This window comes from Phalaenopsis equestris, unplaced genomic scaffold (genome assembly GCF_001263595.1).
Source record: "Phalaenopsis equestris unplaced genomic scaffold, ASM126359v1 Scaffold234194, whole genome shotgun sequence".
Classification (NCBI taxonomy): Eukaryota; Viridiplantae; Streptophyta; class Magnoliopsida; order Asparagales; family Orchidaceae; genus Phalaenopsis; species Phalaenopsis equestris.
The window spans coordinates 83841-98211 of record NW_018252115.1 but is presented as its reverse complement, the minus strand read 5'-3'; the positions used below and the strand labels follow the sequence as shown (position 1 = coordinate 98211).

Here is a 14371-nt window from a genome sequence, read left to right as displayed (position 1 = left end):
TATATATATATATATTAAAAGAGCATCTCGTGACTCATTTCACGTTAATAATTAAGAAAGATACAAAATGGGGAGGGATAGTAGATCCCCATCTAAAAACAAAACAATACATCAAATCCTAGTGGTTCCACAATCCGCATTACAACTTCACGCAAAAAAACAAAAAAATTATGTATAAAACCAAAAAGTATACCCAACCATAAAAAAAACTGAAAAAATAAAAAAGCACTGTCCAAAAATAGCTCAAATGTATCCAACCTTCTTCTACAAACAGTAAGGGAGCTGCACATATATATTCTTCTGCAAACAGTGAGGGAGCTGCAATGATATAGAATAGCCGCAACTACAAGCTCGGAAAATAGTGTGCAGGACCATAAATCTGTAGACCATAATCTCCACATAAAGTATTGCAAATTAAATGATAGCATCCAATTATCCTAAGAGCAACATCCATCTCAACGAGAGCAGGCAAACCGGGCAGAGAGCAATTGAGTACCAAAATTACTTGTGATCATTGAAAGAAAAGAGCAAGAACAAAGCAAGATTGCATTGTTCAAGAGTATCAATTTTAAAAGCAAACTCATTTTGCAGTCAAAAAATGTAATCCCTGCCAAATTAAAACAGTAAACACAATGTAGGGAATGGCAACATATATGCAATAATATCATGTGACCACAAAAATAAGCCTCCTCAACACTCGAGAGACCATAGAACCATAAAGGGAATTGTACCCATTCCTTATATAACATTATAATTATACTAAAGCCAATAGTAGAAACAGAACCCCCATAGTAGCAGTCAAATAGATCAAGAAAATTATAGAAAACATCAAGACCAACAGCATTCTGAACCACAAACCAGCAGGCTCCCAAAGAGCCCATATTAAATACAGGTGAATTTAAGTTAGTGGAGCATGAACTTCATGGATCCAAAGCATTAAACAAATCAAATTTGACAACCAAGAAGCCCAGTGCACATTGACCAGGCTGAAAAATGTAGCCACAGTCTTTCCATTTTTCAGAGCAAAAAAACTTCCATAGTAGATTGATATCATAGATCCCATTCTCCAATAATGAAGTAGACTGAGGTATAAAGTTATAAAAGGTATCACGTGAATCAAGAAAAACTTTCATTTGATCAGTACATAAACCTCTCCAAAAGCACAAAACCCAGTCTACACAACCATCAAGAATTTTCATCCCAACAGAGCAAAGAAGCAAAAGAGGTGCGTCCCAATTACCCAATAATAGTCCCATAAATCATGGAACAATATAATATAAAGAGGCAGCATGTTAAAACCGAACATAAGGATCAGCTAAGTCATTTTTAATCAACTTAAGCAACATAGAAGGAGGTAAATTACCAACAATAACACCTTACACCCTCCATTTTGCAAGCCAATCCGTGGATTTGTTACCCTCTCTATAAGTGAAAGAGTAAATAATGTTTAGATGTTGGCTCTTTATGATATGCCTAATACGTTTTAGCCAAGGTATGATAAACAAGGAGGATTGAGCTTAGCCAAAAGTATATGATAAAGAGTTTCTAAGTCAATTTCCAAAATTATGTCATTGAGATTTAGAGAAGCAACAATTTGAAGAGCAGCAAACACGGCTATAGTTTCAGCCTCAATAGAAGAGTTGACAATACAAGGTGAGGCAAAATAAGCACAGAACTTACCACTTGAATCCCTAATAAGCCCTCCAATACCAGCATAAACATTGAAAAAACTTCCATCCACATTAATTTTAAGCCTACCGTGAGGGGGTGGTGCCCATTTAATTAAAATAGGTTTCCTACCCCTACCCACATTAGGAGAGGCAAGCTGTCCAATGGAATTCTTCCAAGCCTTTTTAAAATAAGCTATAGCAAAAGTGGAAGCAATAGAGGGGGTAAAGTAGTAGTGGGAGTGTGGCATGAAGCTTCTTATTTTTTACTATTCCTAGCCATCCAGATAAACCATAAAACAATGTCAGGGAAATAACTGTGCTGAATAAAAGATGAATCAAACTCTTTCCAAGTATTAAAAACAGCATTAAGGGTCAAAATTGGGGGCCAAGTAATACCAAAGTAGTACCCAATACTTTGCCACACCTCTTTAGCAAAAGAACATCCAAAGAACAAGTGATTAAATGATTCAACATTTTTTTTACAATTATAACAATAGGAGGAAAGTCTTAACCCTTTCATTTTCAGTATATCATCAAGTGGGAGCAACTTGTGAAAATATCTCCTAAGGAAAGAGGAGATAGAAGAAGATATGAGTTTGTTCCATGTATAACAATGCCATTTCCAAGAATTAAAGGAGTGAAAATTTGAATAAAGCATTTTAGTAACAGAAGTATTAGCATGGTGCTTCCAATGAGGAACATTTTTATTTTGAGCATGAATGGGAATGGTACCAATAGCAGGGGCAAGTTCACCAATTAAAGAATTCAGCATATTTAAGTTCCAATCACCTCCAATCCAACAATCTGAGACTAATAACTTAGCATCATAACCAGAAGAGGTAAAGTAGAAAACATAAAAATGCCGCAATCATCATTCCATAAAGAAATATTACCATCACCAATGTCCCAGAACATGAATTGAGATGCAATATCCTTAGCAGCAACAATAGCTTTCCAAAGTCTGGAGTCCCCTACTTTTCATTTGACTGTAGTAGGATGTAAATCTTTACAATACTTATGAAGCATAAACCTTGCCCAAAGTGACTCCCCCAAACAAAATTTAAACCGGAGTTTACACATGTTTATGTCAATAGTATGATTCAATTTTTTAAAGCCAAGCCCACCAGCATAGTGCCAAGTGGTCCAACATTTTGAAGTTCTAGATCCCTTCCATAAGCACTTATTAAAAATAGTTTCAAGATTCTTTTGAGTGCTTTTTTTTTGCTTTAAGAACTTGCATGGCATAAAGAGGTAGTGTGGAAAGGGCACTTTTCAACAAAGTAAGCCGACCCCCATTAGATAGGAATTTAATTCTCCCATCATTAATTTTTAGCTTAACTTTATTAATCACGTCATCCATTTGTGTTTGTTTAGTTCTTCCTCTGTTAATTTTAACCCCAAGATAATTTATGGGTAACTTAGAAATATTGCAACCAGTAAAATTAGACGCCCAAGCATGAGTAGATGAGGGAGCACCTTTACCAAAATAAACGGAACACTTAGCCAAATTCAGCATCATACCAGAAACATTTTGGAAATTATTTAATAAAGACATGGTAGCTTTGATGGCACATTTGCTAGTATTTAAAAACAATATAGCATCATTTGCATAGGCAAGATGACAAACCATAATTTTAGATTTATGTGAAAATTGAATATAAGGGTGATCATACTGCAGTTTATTAATAAGCCTAGGCAAGTAATCAAAAGCAATTATGAAAAAAGTAGGAGATAGGGGGTCTCCTTGCTTAATACCCCTTCTAGCAGAAAAAAATCATGAGCTTTACCACTTACCATCACACTATAATTGTTAGCCACCTCTGAATGAGAGAACAGAAATCTTGTTTAAAGCCTTTAGCCTACAAGATATAAATAATGTAGTCCCAACTAATAGTATCAAAAGCGTTCCTTATGTCCATCCTTATGTCCAACTTAAGGACCTCCAACTTAAGGACCATGTTTCCCCCTGCACTTTTTGTCCAACTCTTCAATCATCTCCTGTGCCAAAAGAATGTTATCTGTAATATCCCTTCCCTTAATGAAAGTAGACTGTTAATTAGCAATAATGTGAATAAGATGTGGTTGCAATCTGTTAACTATAACTTTACTTATAACTTTGGATATCACAATGGTGAGGGAAAGGGGACGGAAATTCTCCAAAAAAAAATCTTATCATTGCCTTTAGGGATAAGCACTATCAGAGCAGAGGTGAAATATTTACCAGGGTTATGTCCAAGGAAGAAAATCTGAATAACAAGAATAACCTCCTTCTTAACAATTTCCCAAAAATGAATGTAAACTGCAGAAGAGAAACCATCTGGGCCAGGAGATTTATTAGGGCAAATAGATTTGAATGCATTCAGTATTTCCTGCTCATCTGGAGAATAGGACAATAAAAGATTATTAATATAATTATACTCCTTAACAATCTAAGTAGGGTCAACAAGCATAGTATGAGCAGATGACTTAAAAGCTCAGAGAAGTATCTAACAACACTATCACCAATTTCATCCATATTAGTCAAAATACTCCCATCATCCTTTTTAATTTTTAAAATGCTATTTATATTTATTCTATGCTTTAGAGTGGCATGAAAATATTTAGTGTTTCTATCCCCTGCAACAAAGGAAGAATCATTAGCCTTTTTTTTAAGCAAGTTTTCCTCTAAAATAATAGCATCCATTAAAGCAAGATGAGCTTGAGCAACAGTATCCATTAATTGAGGAGAAGCCTCAAGTTGAGCTTCCAAGGAATCAACATTGTGCTGAGCATCTGCATCCTTCACTTTAGTACGGACATTACCAAAAACCTGGTAATTCCAATTAGTGAAGTGGGCAGCCATTTTCTTATGTAATTGTCATAGAACAAACAAGGATTTCCAACTCCTTCAACTTTCCATGCTTTGGTAACCAAATTAAAATAAGTATCATGAGAGGTCCATACATTGAGAAATTTAAAATGAGATATGGTCGGTTTAACAGTAAAAGCCAGTGTGATAAAAGTAGGGTTATGATCAGAAGTAACATGACTCAAATGTTGAACTTTCACAATAGTAAAATGATTTATAAAGGCACAGTTAGCCAAAAACTGATCCAATCTCTGATAAAGAAAACCTCTCCTCCAAGTGTAAGGAGATCTAGAGTATCCCAAATCATAAAGGCCTGCATTAGCAATAGAATGAGAAAAACTATTTATTAGAGAAGGTTCAACTCTGCCTCCCCCTTTTCTCTCCATAGGCTTCATAATCATGTTAAAATTACCACCTAGAAACCAATTCTCTTGTATGATGTTTCCAATAGACTCAATTTTATGCCAAAGCTGATTCTTTTCTTGAAAATGAGAGATAGAGTAAACAAAGGTGCCCCATCCCTGAAAGTCTTCAAAAGAAATTTAAGAGAGAATATATTGCTCCTCATCATCAACAATGGTAAGAGTGACTGTGGGCTTCCGAAAGATCCAGATTTTGTTATTAACATTGCAAATGATAACCTTTGAACATATTAAGAATTCTGTGTTTATTTACTTGAACAAAAGGTTCCAAAATAGCAAAAATGAGTAATTTATGGACCCTGCAGAGATTTTTTAGCCTGTTAAGGGAGTTAGGATCCACCACTCCCCTAATATTCCACACCATTATATTAAAGATGATGACATGATCAAATCCTTCTAGAAGATCTAGTAGGATTGACCAACTGTTCCCCATCATAATGATATATGCCTTCTTATATAATGTTACCTGCATTGAGTCTAGAAAGCTTGATGTTTCGTTTTGCCTTTTTTTCTAGAATGTTTTTGCACCTGCCACTCATTTTCCAAGGTTATATTCGCATTAGATAAAGAAGAGTTTATGTCAATAGCATCAAAAATAATTCCAACCATAGGAGATTGAACCATAGTGATAGAAGAAGGGAGGTATCCCTTATCATTATTGTGTCCTGCAAGCAAAGTATCAGCAGACTCTTCCAATGCCACATTAATATCATTTTCATTGAAAATTTCACCCAACTCAACTTCTTCATTCATCTGCAATTGTTGAGAATTAGTATCATTGCAATTATGTAAGATATCAATACCTTCCTGACGTTCATTGGTGATCATATGTAGATGATTTTCATCCTCACAAGTATGCATAGCTTCTATACCTAAAGGTTGTAAAGAAGATATGACATTAGTAATAACAGGATTTTCAGTAGGTTCAAGCAGATTCCACATTAATTAGGACTTTGGGGGGTTCAATATTAATGTTAGGAACAAGTGGAATTGTATTTGTTTCTTTGTGTGTGTTTTTGAGTTGTGGGTTCAATCGAAAGCAAGAGGTGGTTTGATGACCAAACATAGAGTAGTGTGTGTAATAGAGCGAATGCCTTTCTATTTCAAGAGGTTGTCAGTATCCTTGGTGTTGTGATCCTATCCATATTTCATTACAAAAATGTTTTGTAATGTCACGTTAAACCAAATTTCGTGCTTCAGATGGTCTTAACAATGTGAAAGTGGCATGATCCATTTTTAAAGGCTTGCCATAAGTAGCGGCAAGCGAAAGAGAATCTTGTGATTGAATAAGTGTATTTTAAGCCCTGGGAATCATATTCATACCAGAATGATAGGTAACTCTGCTTTAGGATCAAAATGTATAGACCATTTTCTAAATTTCAACATACTATTCTCAATCCACAAGAACCTTTTAGCAAATAGACGAGTATAGTCCTCGTCATTAGCTAATTGTATAAATATATGCCGCCCATCTATAATACCTACCGTCCACCAGCCTTTTAGCTTCAACATTTCAAACTCCCTTCTGATTAGTTCAATCTTAGGAATGACGTACGTAAACTTACCAACGAGAGCCAATCGGCATGAAGAAGCTAAGATTGAAGTTTCATCCTCAGATACATATAGCACTAATTTACCATTTTTTCCCCAATTTTTTGATAAAAGTATAATCTCCTCCAACTACAAGAGTTTCATGAAAACTTTGCAGGAAAAATTCAGTGGAGGGAGTGGTCGAACCACCACTTCCATTTAAGACAACATCAATAAAGGAACAGCAGCCGGAGGCATGGCAAAAAAATGACAAAGACAAAGAGTAGAGTATGAAAGAGCTCACCAAACGAAATTGCCATTAAAGTCGCAAAGAATACCAAACCCTAGCAGAGCTAATTCATCAGCTGCCATCCCTTATATATATATGAGGTCCTAGGGGTTTCTCCTTTTGCATTATAACTCCACACCAAAATAGAAAAAGGAAATCAAACCCAAAGTTACAAGTATCCCAACAAAATGTATACTAAAACAAAAAATTATACACCAGAAAAACTTGCAAAAGTCGAGTTGCAAGGAACATATGAGTTGTATAGCCAAAATTGCAACATGTACAACATCATGAGCTTGCATCGAGAGGCCCAAAGTATAAATGTGAGTGCGGCTTGAGACCTGTAAAAAGGACCTATCCAAAAACATAAAGTCAACCTAGTGATATAGTAAAAAGAGAGTAAGCATTAAAAAACGAGCCAAGTAGCTGGTGTAGAAAATGTAAAAACGGTGGCCCTCCTGATGCCAAAAGACCTATCCACAGAATCAAAGCCATAAAATAAAAGGATGATAGTTCCTAAAGTAGCCACCAACCGAAAGAGGAAGTAAAGCCTTTGAGATTGTGGATCCGTGGGCCTCCAACCAATACTAAGCTAGGAAAATGGGCAATAAATATACTAATTCCAAACAATAAATTCATTATTGCCAGCTAACAAGAAAAACAAACATCCAACAAACCTCAACAAGGAGACACCCTCAGACAAAACATGAGGCCACATAATATAACCCGCAATAAGGTGAAAAGACTTCCCAATTTCCAACGACAAAACTAAGCATCTCAAAAGGCCCCCATCAATGCCATTAATTATGCAAGCAGTGACCAAGTGCAAGCTAAACAAAACCCCCATTGAATTTCCAATATAGGACCATAGAAAATTATTTAAAAAAAGCTTAACTAAGTCAAGATGTGGCTTCAAAAATGTCTGAAGAACCATCCCAAATTTTCCAACCCTTAAGCTCATAGAATAAATGTAGAGCATATATCTCAGATAGAATAATCTACCATATTCCAGCACCAACAAAATTCAGAAGCCAAATGCTTCAAGTAACTTCCATAAATAGCAAAAAATAGAGCTTTGAGCAGAAAAATAATATATAAGAAGAATGATAGGAAACCGTAAAGCCCCTATATATGTAAAGAGAATACTAATAAACAATGAGCAAGCCAAACCATCAGCTATAAGTCTAGCAACCACCACCTTAAGGACGTATGAAAGGGACATCCAACATATCGCCATGAATAAGTCTATAAAGATGAGGTACAGGAGTGACTCCAATAATAATACCAAAATTTCCTTTCTTAGCCAACCAATTCGCAGGATCGTTTCCCCTCTGAGAATAAAGGAATACTGTGCAGTAATATGAGAAGTGACCATCAAATTATTGATCCTATTTAAAAGTGTGACAAGATTCCAACGGAGTTTTAAATTACCCATTAAAGTATGAATCAAAAATTGTGCATCCGTTTCCAGGAAAATATTTTGAAAGCCAAAAGAGATTGCCACATTTATAGCTGCCAAAACAGCCATAGCTTCGGTTTCAAGAGGAGACGAAGCAATGCAGGGGGAAGCAAAATAAACAAGGCACAACCCGTTTAAGTCCCGAAACAAGCCACCAATCCCCGCCTTATCACAAATAAAACTACCATCAGTATTTACTTTGATCCAACTGTGGGAAGGTGGTCTCAAATTAAAAAAAATTGGTCTCCTACAAAAACCAGGTTGAGGCAAAGTATTGATACCACCAGTAGCTTTAGCTGCTTTGATAAAATTAGCCACAATAAGAGCAACTGTATAGGTTGAAGTGTGAGTAGAATCTTCAAACTTATGGCTATTTCTAGCCATCCAAATGAACCAAAGAATGGTAATGGTAAAGTAGGAGAGCTTGTTTTGAGAGTTCTCAGAGAGTTTCCAAATAGTAATAATATTTTTGAGACACAAATTTGGAGGCCACCTAATGCCAAAATAACACCCCAGCCTATGCCAAACATCTTTAGCAAAAGAACAATCATAAAAAGGTGAATGGATGATTCAACCTCTTTCTTACAAATATAGCAATAGGATCCAATTTTCAAACCATTCATTTTAAGGATATAATCAAGAGAAAGGAAATCATGAAACAATCTCCAAGGAAAGAAGGAGATAGAAGGGGAGACAAATTTGTGTCAAATGTGCTTACACCAAAACCACTAAGGATAATTATGTAAATGAGAATATATCATTTTAGTGACAAAAACTCTAGGTCAAAATTTCCACATCAAGACATCTTTATTAATAGCATTAATCGGAATATTAGCAACAGAGTGGGTCACCTCTCCCACTAAAGACCACAATTTAGGAATGTTCCAGCTTCCATCAGCCCAACAATCCGAAACAAGAAGCTCATCCTCAGAAGTAGCATGAGTTAAATTTGAGAACAGAGAAGTGCCATAATGATCATTCCAAAAAGAAATTTTCCCATCTCCCACATTTCAAAAAAAAAATTGAGAAGCACCCGTACGAGCAAGTATGATGGCCTTCCAGATTTTTGAGTCACCTTTCTTCCAAGTAACATTAGAAGGGTGACTATATGTGCAGTATTTGTGATGCATATATTGGAAACATAAGGAATCTCTAACTTTGAATTTGAACCAAAGTTTGCACATATTAATGTCAATACTCTGCTGAAGTGTTTTGAACCCAAGACCCCCAGAGGCACACGACTTATAATTCTTCTTTCAATTAGCCAAAATCTTTGAAGATTTGTTACCTCTCTAAAGAAACTTGTTAAAAGGAACCTCAAGCAATTTCTGGATGCTCTTTTTAATTTTAAGAGCCTGCATGGAATATAAAGGGATACTACATAAAACACTCTTGAGAAGAGTGAGCCTACCTCCATTAGACAAAATTATTTCTCCAATCATTGATTTTGCATTTGACTTTGTCCACAACATCATCCATTTGAGTTTCCTTCTTTCTCCCCCTTAGCAGGTTTACCCAAAGATATTACAGAGGTAGCTTGGCAATTTTACAACCAGTATAGTCAGAAGCCCAAGAATCACTGTTATGATTAACTTTGTTACCAAAGTAAATAGATCATTTATCCAAATTAAACTGAAGGCCAGAAGCATCTTGAAACTCTTTAAGAAGAGCCATAGTAGCTTTGATAGAAGGCTTGATAGAATTAGAGAATAATATAGCGTCGTCGACATAAGCAAGGTGACTAATCACAATCCAAGATTTATGAGAGTACTGAACATGAGGGTGATTTACATGCTAATCATTAAATAGTCTTGAGAAATAATCAAAAGTAATGATAAAGATAGTAGGGGATAGAGGATCTCCTTGCTTGATTCCTCTAAGAGCCGGGAACTAGCCATGCCATATGATTGACCATTAACCAAAGTACTGTAGTGATTATTGCCTAACCACCTTTTAATAGGCAAGCAGAATTCCCTTTAGAAACCTTTAGCTTGAAGAATGTTAAGAATGAAGTCTCAAATAAGAGTATCAAAAGCTTTTTTGATATCTAGTTTGAAACCCATATTACCCCTTCTACATTTCTTATCAAGGTCTTCAATCAATTCCTGAGCAAGTAAAATATTATTTGTAATTTCTCTTCCTTTTATAAAAGTTGATTGTTGAGGCGATACAAAGTGTGAAAGGTGAGACTGCAGCTTGTTAACACTAATCTTACTTAATACCTTCAAGATGACAGTGGTAAGAGAAATGGGGTGAAAGTTATCCTAAGTGATTTTGTCATTTCCTTTAGGGATAAGAACAACTAAAGCAGAGATGAAATATTTAGCGGGATCAGTTCCCTAGAAGAAACTTTGTATGGTATTAATGAAATCCTTCTTTATGATGTCCCAATAAGTAACATGAAAGGAAGAGTAGAAGCCGTCAGGTCCAGGGGACTTGTTGGAACTTATAGATTTGAAAGTTTAAAGCATCTTGTCTTCTTTAGGAACATTGGCTAAGGAGAGACCATTAATGTAATCAATTTCTTCAACAAATACATTTGAGTTAACTGATTGCACCAGAGGGGTGTGTTGATAAAGATCCGTAAAATAGTGAACGACGCTATTCCCAATATCAACCAAATCAGTTAAAATTTGACCTTTGGCATTTTTTATTTTTAAAATGAAATTCAAATTCCTTTTATGCTTAAGAGTGACATGGAAATAATTTGTGTTTCTATCCTAAGCAGTAAAATGAAGGTCATTTGCTTTCTGCTGAAGCAAAGTTTCCTCCAAATTTATAGCTTCACAAAGATTCAAGTGAGCATGGGCATTATACTCCACCATATCAGGGGTGCAGATATCGAGATTCTCCAATTGATCAACAAATTTTTGAGCCTCCAAAACTTTAAAATGAACATTACCAAAAGTCTTGTAACTCCACTTCCGAAGATGAGAAACCAATATTTATGCAATTGCTAAAGTATAAACCAAGAGGTACCCCCACCATCATAATTCCAAACTTGTTTTACAATACTTAAAAAAGTATCATGAGAAGTCCAAATGTTAAGAAATTTAAATCTAGATATAACAAGTTTCTCAAGAAAAGCTAGAGTGAGGAGAATCGGATTTTGATCAGAGGAAGTATAATTTAAATGTTGAACTTTTGAAATCAGGAAATAATTAAGAAAAGCCGAGTTAGCCAAGAAAAAATCAAGCCTTTGATGTAGAAAGCCCCTCCTCCACGTGAAAGGAGATCCAAAGTAGCCAAGGTAAATATAACCCGCTTCTGCAATAAAATTACAAAACAATTAAGAAGGGAAAGGTCAACTCAGCCTCCACCTTTTTCTCAGACAGTTTCATAATCATGTTAAAGTCTCCTCCTACAAAAAAGTTTTTAGAGATGAGATACAATCACCCAAAATCTCAAGTTTCCTCCAAAGCAAATATTTATCAGGCAAAAGAGAGATGGCATAGACAAACATGCCCCACCCTTGATATTGCTCCATCTGAAAGTGAGTTAAAATGAATTGCTCCTCATCCTCAATGATAGATAAAGTGATTTTGCATTTCTAGAAAACAAATTTTGTTATTTTTGTTGCAATGAGACTGAAATCCTGTAACTTTATTCAAAATCTCGTGTCTATTGACATGAGCAAGAGGCCCTAGAAGGGTAAAAATAAAAACTTTATGAACTCTACAAAGATATTTAAGCCTATTAAGGGAGGAAGGGTCCACCATTCCCCTAATATTCCAAACCAAAATATTAAACATTATGTCTTAAGCCAACCCTTCTAGAAGATCTAGAAGGGTTGCCTAATTGTTCTCCGTCATAGTAATAAGTACCTTCTTGAATAATATTTCTGGCATTCAAATTAGAAAGTTCATTATTTCTCTTTACTTTCTTTTTAGCATGTTTTTGAATCTTCCATTTACCCTCCAAAGAATTTTTGGCATCTTGTAGAGGATCAAAAATAATTTCCCAAGAAGCATGTGAAAGCAACAATCGTTCATTAGGCTACCCAAGGGCATCTTGAGGAAGAACGTGTGAAGTTCCTATTGGAGCAGTTGGGATTAGAATTTGCTCAATATGTTGCTTCTGTCTTTCATCCATGTTATCCCTAATGGGATTAGGAAAGGTGTGTGTGCTCGGAGAAGTACTATTAATAAAAGAAACATGTGGAGTAGAATCAAAAGTATTAGGATCTTCCACATGTTCATTATGACCCTACCTTTGTTTATCATTAATATTAATAGGGCCCCCCATATTTGGTTCAGTAAAAATAGGCAAGGGCCTATCATCCTCCTTATCATGCTCATTAGTAGCTGAGGGGTTAGGTGGTTCAGTATCCATGATAGGAGGAGAAGGTTTGTTAACAAAGGAAGCTTTAATTTGAGGGTTTAAACGATAACAATGAGAAATATGATGTCCAAACATGGAATAATGAGTGCAATAAGGGGAATGCCTCTCTATTTCAATAGGTTTCCAATACCCCTGACGTTGAAAACCTATCCATATCTCATCACATAAGGGTTGAGTGATATCCCTTTCCACTAAAACATGCGCCTCAGAGGGTCTAGTAATATTGAAAGTAGCACTATCCATTTTTAAAGGTTTCCCGTAAGAAGCAGCAAGAGAAAAAAGAACTTCGTGATTGAATAAGTGTAGTTTCAGCCCTGGAAAACGTATCCAAACAGGCAAGGTCGGCAATTCAGCTTTTGAATCAAAGCTAACAGACCATTTAAGTATTTTCATAATACAATTTTTGAATTTCAAAGAACGCTTCACAAATAACATTGTATAATCTTCATCATTAGCTAATCAAATCAATATTTTTCTACCATCCAACACACCAACCTTCCACCATCCATTTAATTTAAGCAAATCAAACTCTTTCCTGATGAGCTCTAAAGTTGAAATCCCATAAGAAAATTTTCCTACCAAAGACAACTGGAAAGAGGAGGCCAAGATATTCGATTCAACTTCAGAGATGAACATAGCTAAGTTACCATTTTTCTTACCCAAAATTTAACGAAAGAATAATCCCTACCAACATTTAGTGATTCATGAAATCCTTGTGGGAACATATAGGAAACCTGAGAGCTAGAAGACGGACCACCCCCCTCTGAAACCGCATCCACGAAGGATCGAGAGGCAGGCGGCATAGCGTAAAAGTGTCTCAAACATCCAAAAGCATAGAAGAACTAATCGAAAGAAACAGTCACCAAAAAGCCACAGCAGAAACACAAAAACGAAACACCACCGAGAAACTGAAGTAGAGAAACCGCCAAAACTGAAAGAAAACCATGCCAGGAAAAGGAGCAAAGGAGAACAACTGCAGAGGAAGTAATAAGAAATATCTCAACAGCAGTAGTGTAGGAGAACAACATCACCATCATCGTCTGAGAATCGACCCAAAATTGTCAACCCTAGCAAAGGCCATCGGCGACTTTATATATATATATACATGAAAATAGTTCATTCTTAACAATTTAAAATTTATGTTAATTTTTAGAAAAAAAATATTTAATTTTTTTTTTCAATATATATGAATTAACACCATTGAACTACATAGATTTTGCAAATTACTTCTACTATATTTAGCTAATGGAAATCATCAAATTCAAGCATACAAGCATAATTCACGTATTTTAGCTATCTTAAGCATGTTCTCTATTAATTCCATAAATACACAACTTGCTTCCATGAGCATAAACTTAAGCAAGCAAATTTGCATGGAATACACAAATCTATGCATTGGCATGGAAAAAAACATAAAATCACAAGCATGTACATTTAGCATGGAAACATACACTAACACATGAAAATTTAGCATGAAAGATAAAATAATTGTTATTTGGTAGGATAACATACATTAATACATAAAATTTTAGCATGGAAGTCATCAAGCCATAAGCATGGATATTTGGCATGGAAACATACTTTAACAAATTCAAATTTAGCATGAAAGACATAAAGCCACAAATTCGTATATGTGGCATGGAAACATATACTACCACATGAAACGTTAGCATTGTAGATAGACAGAAAGCCATATGAAGATTTTCAACTTGCATGGACCATATTTGCCACAGAAACATATACTACCGCATGAAAATTTAGCATGGAAGACATAAAGCAACATTAAGATTTTCTACTTGCATTGACCATAAG

At 35.4% G+C, this 14371-nt stretch overlaps 1 long non-coding RNA gene across 4 annotated transcripts in view; it reads right to left on the bottom strand.

The window, feature by feature from the left end:
* The window catches only part of LOC110038863, a 20645-nt gene extending 7008 nt beyond the window's left edge, over positions 1–13637 (bottom strand). For 2 of the 4 annotated variants that reach the window (XR_002295459.1, XR_002295461.1), the window contains exons 1-2: positions 13591–13637; positions 259–379 (exon numbers count right to left, since the gene is read on the bottom strand). This is a non-coding gene — a long non-coding RNA (uncharacterized LOC110038863). Of the gene's footprint in view, positions 1–258; positions 380–3464; positions 3583–13585 lie in introns of those variants that run through there. The other 2 variants (XR_002295460.1, XR_002295462.1) reach the window with 2 other exon arrangements.
* Between the last annotated feature and the right edge of the window lie 734 nt (positions 13638–14371).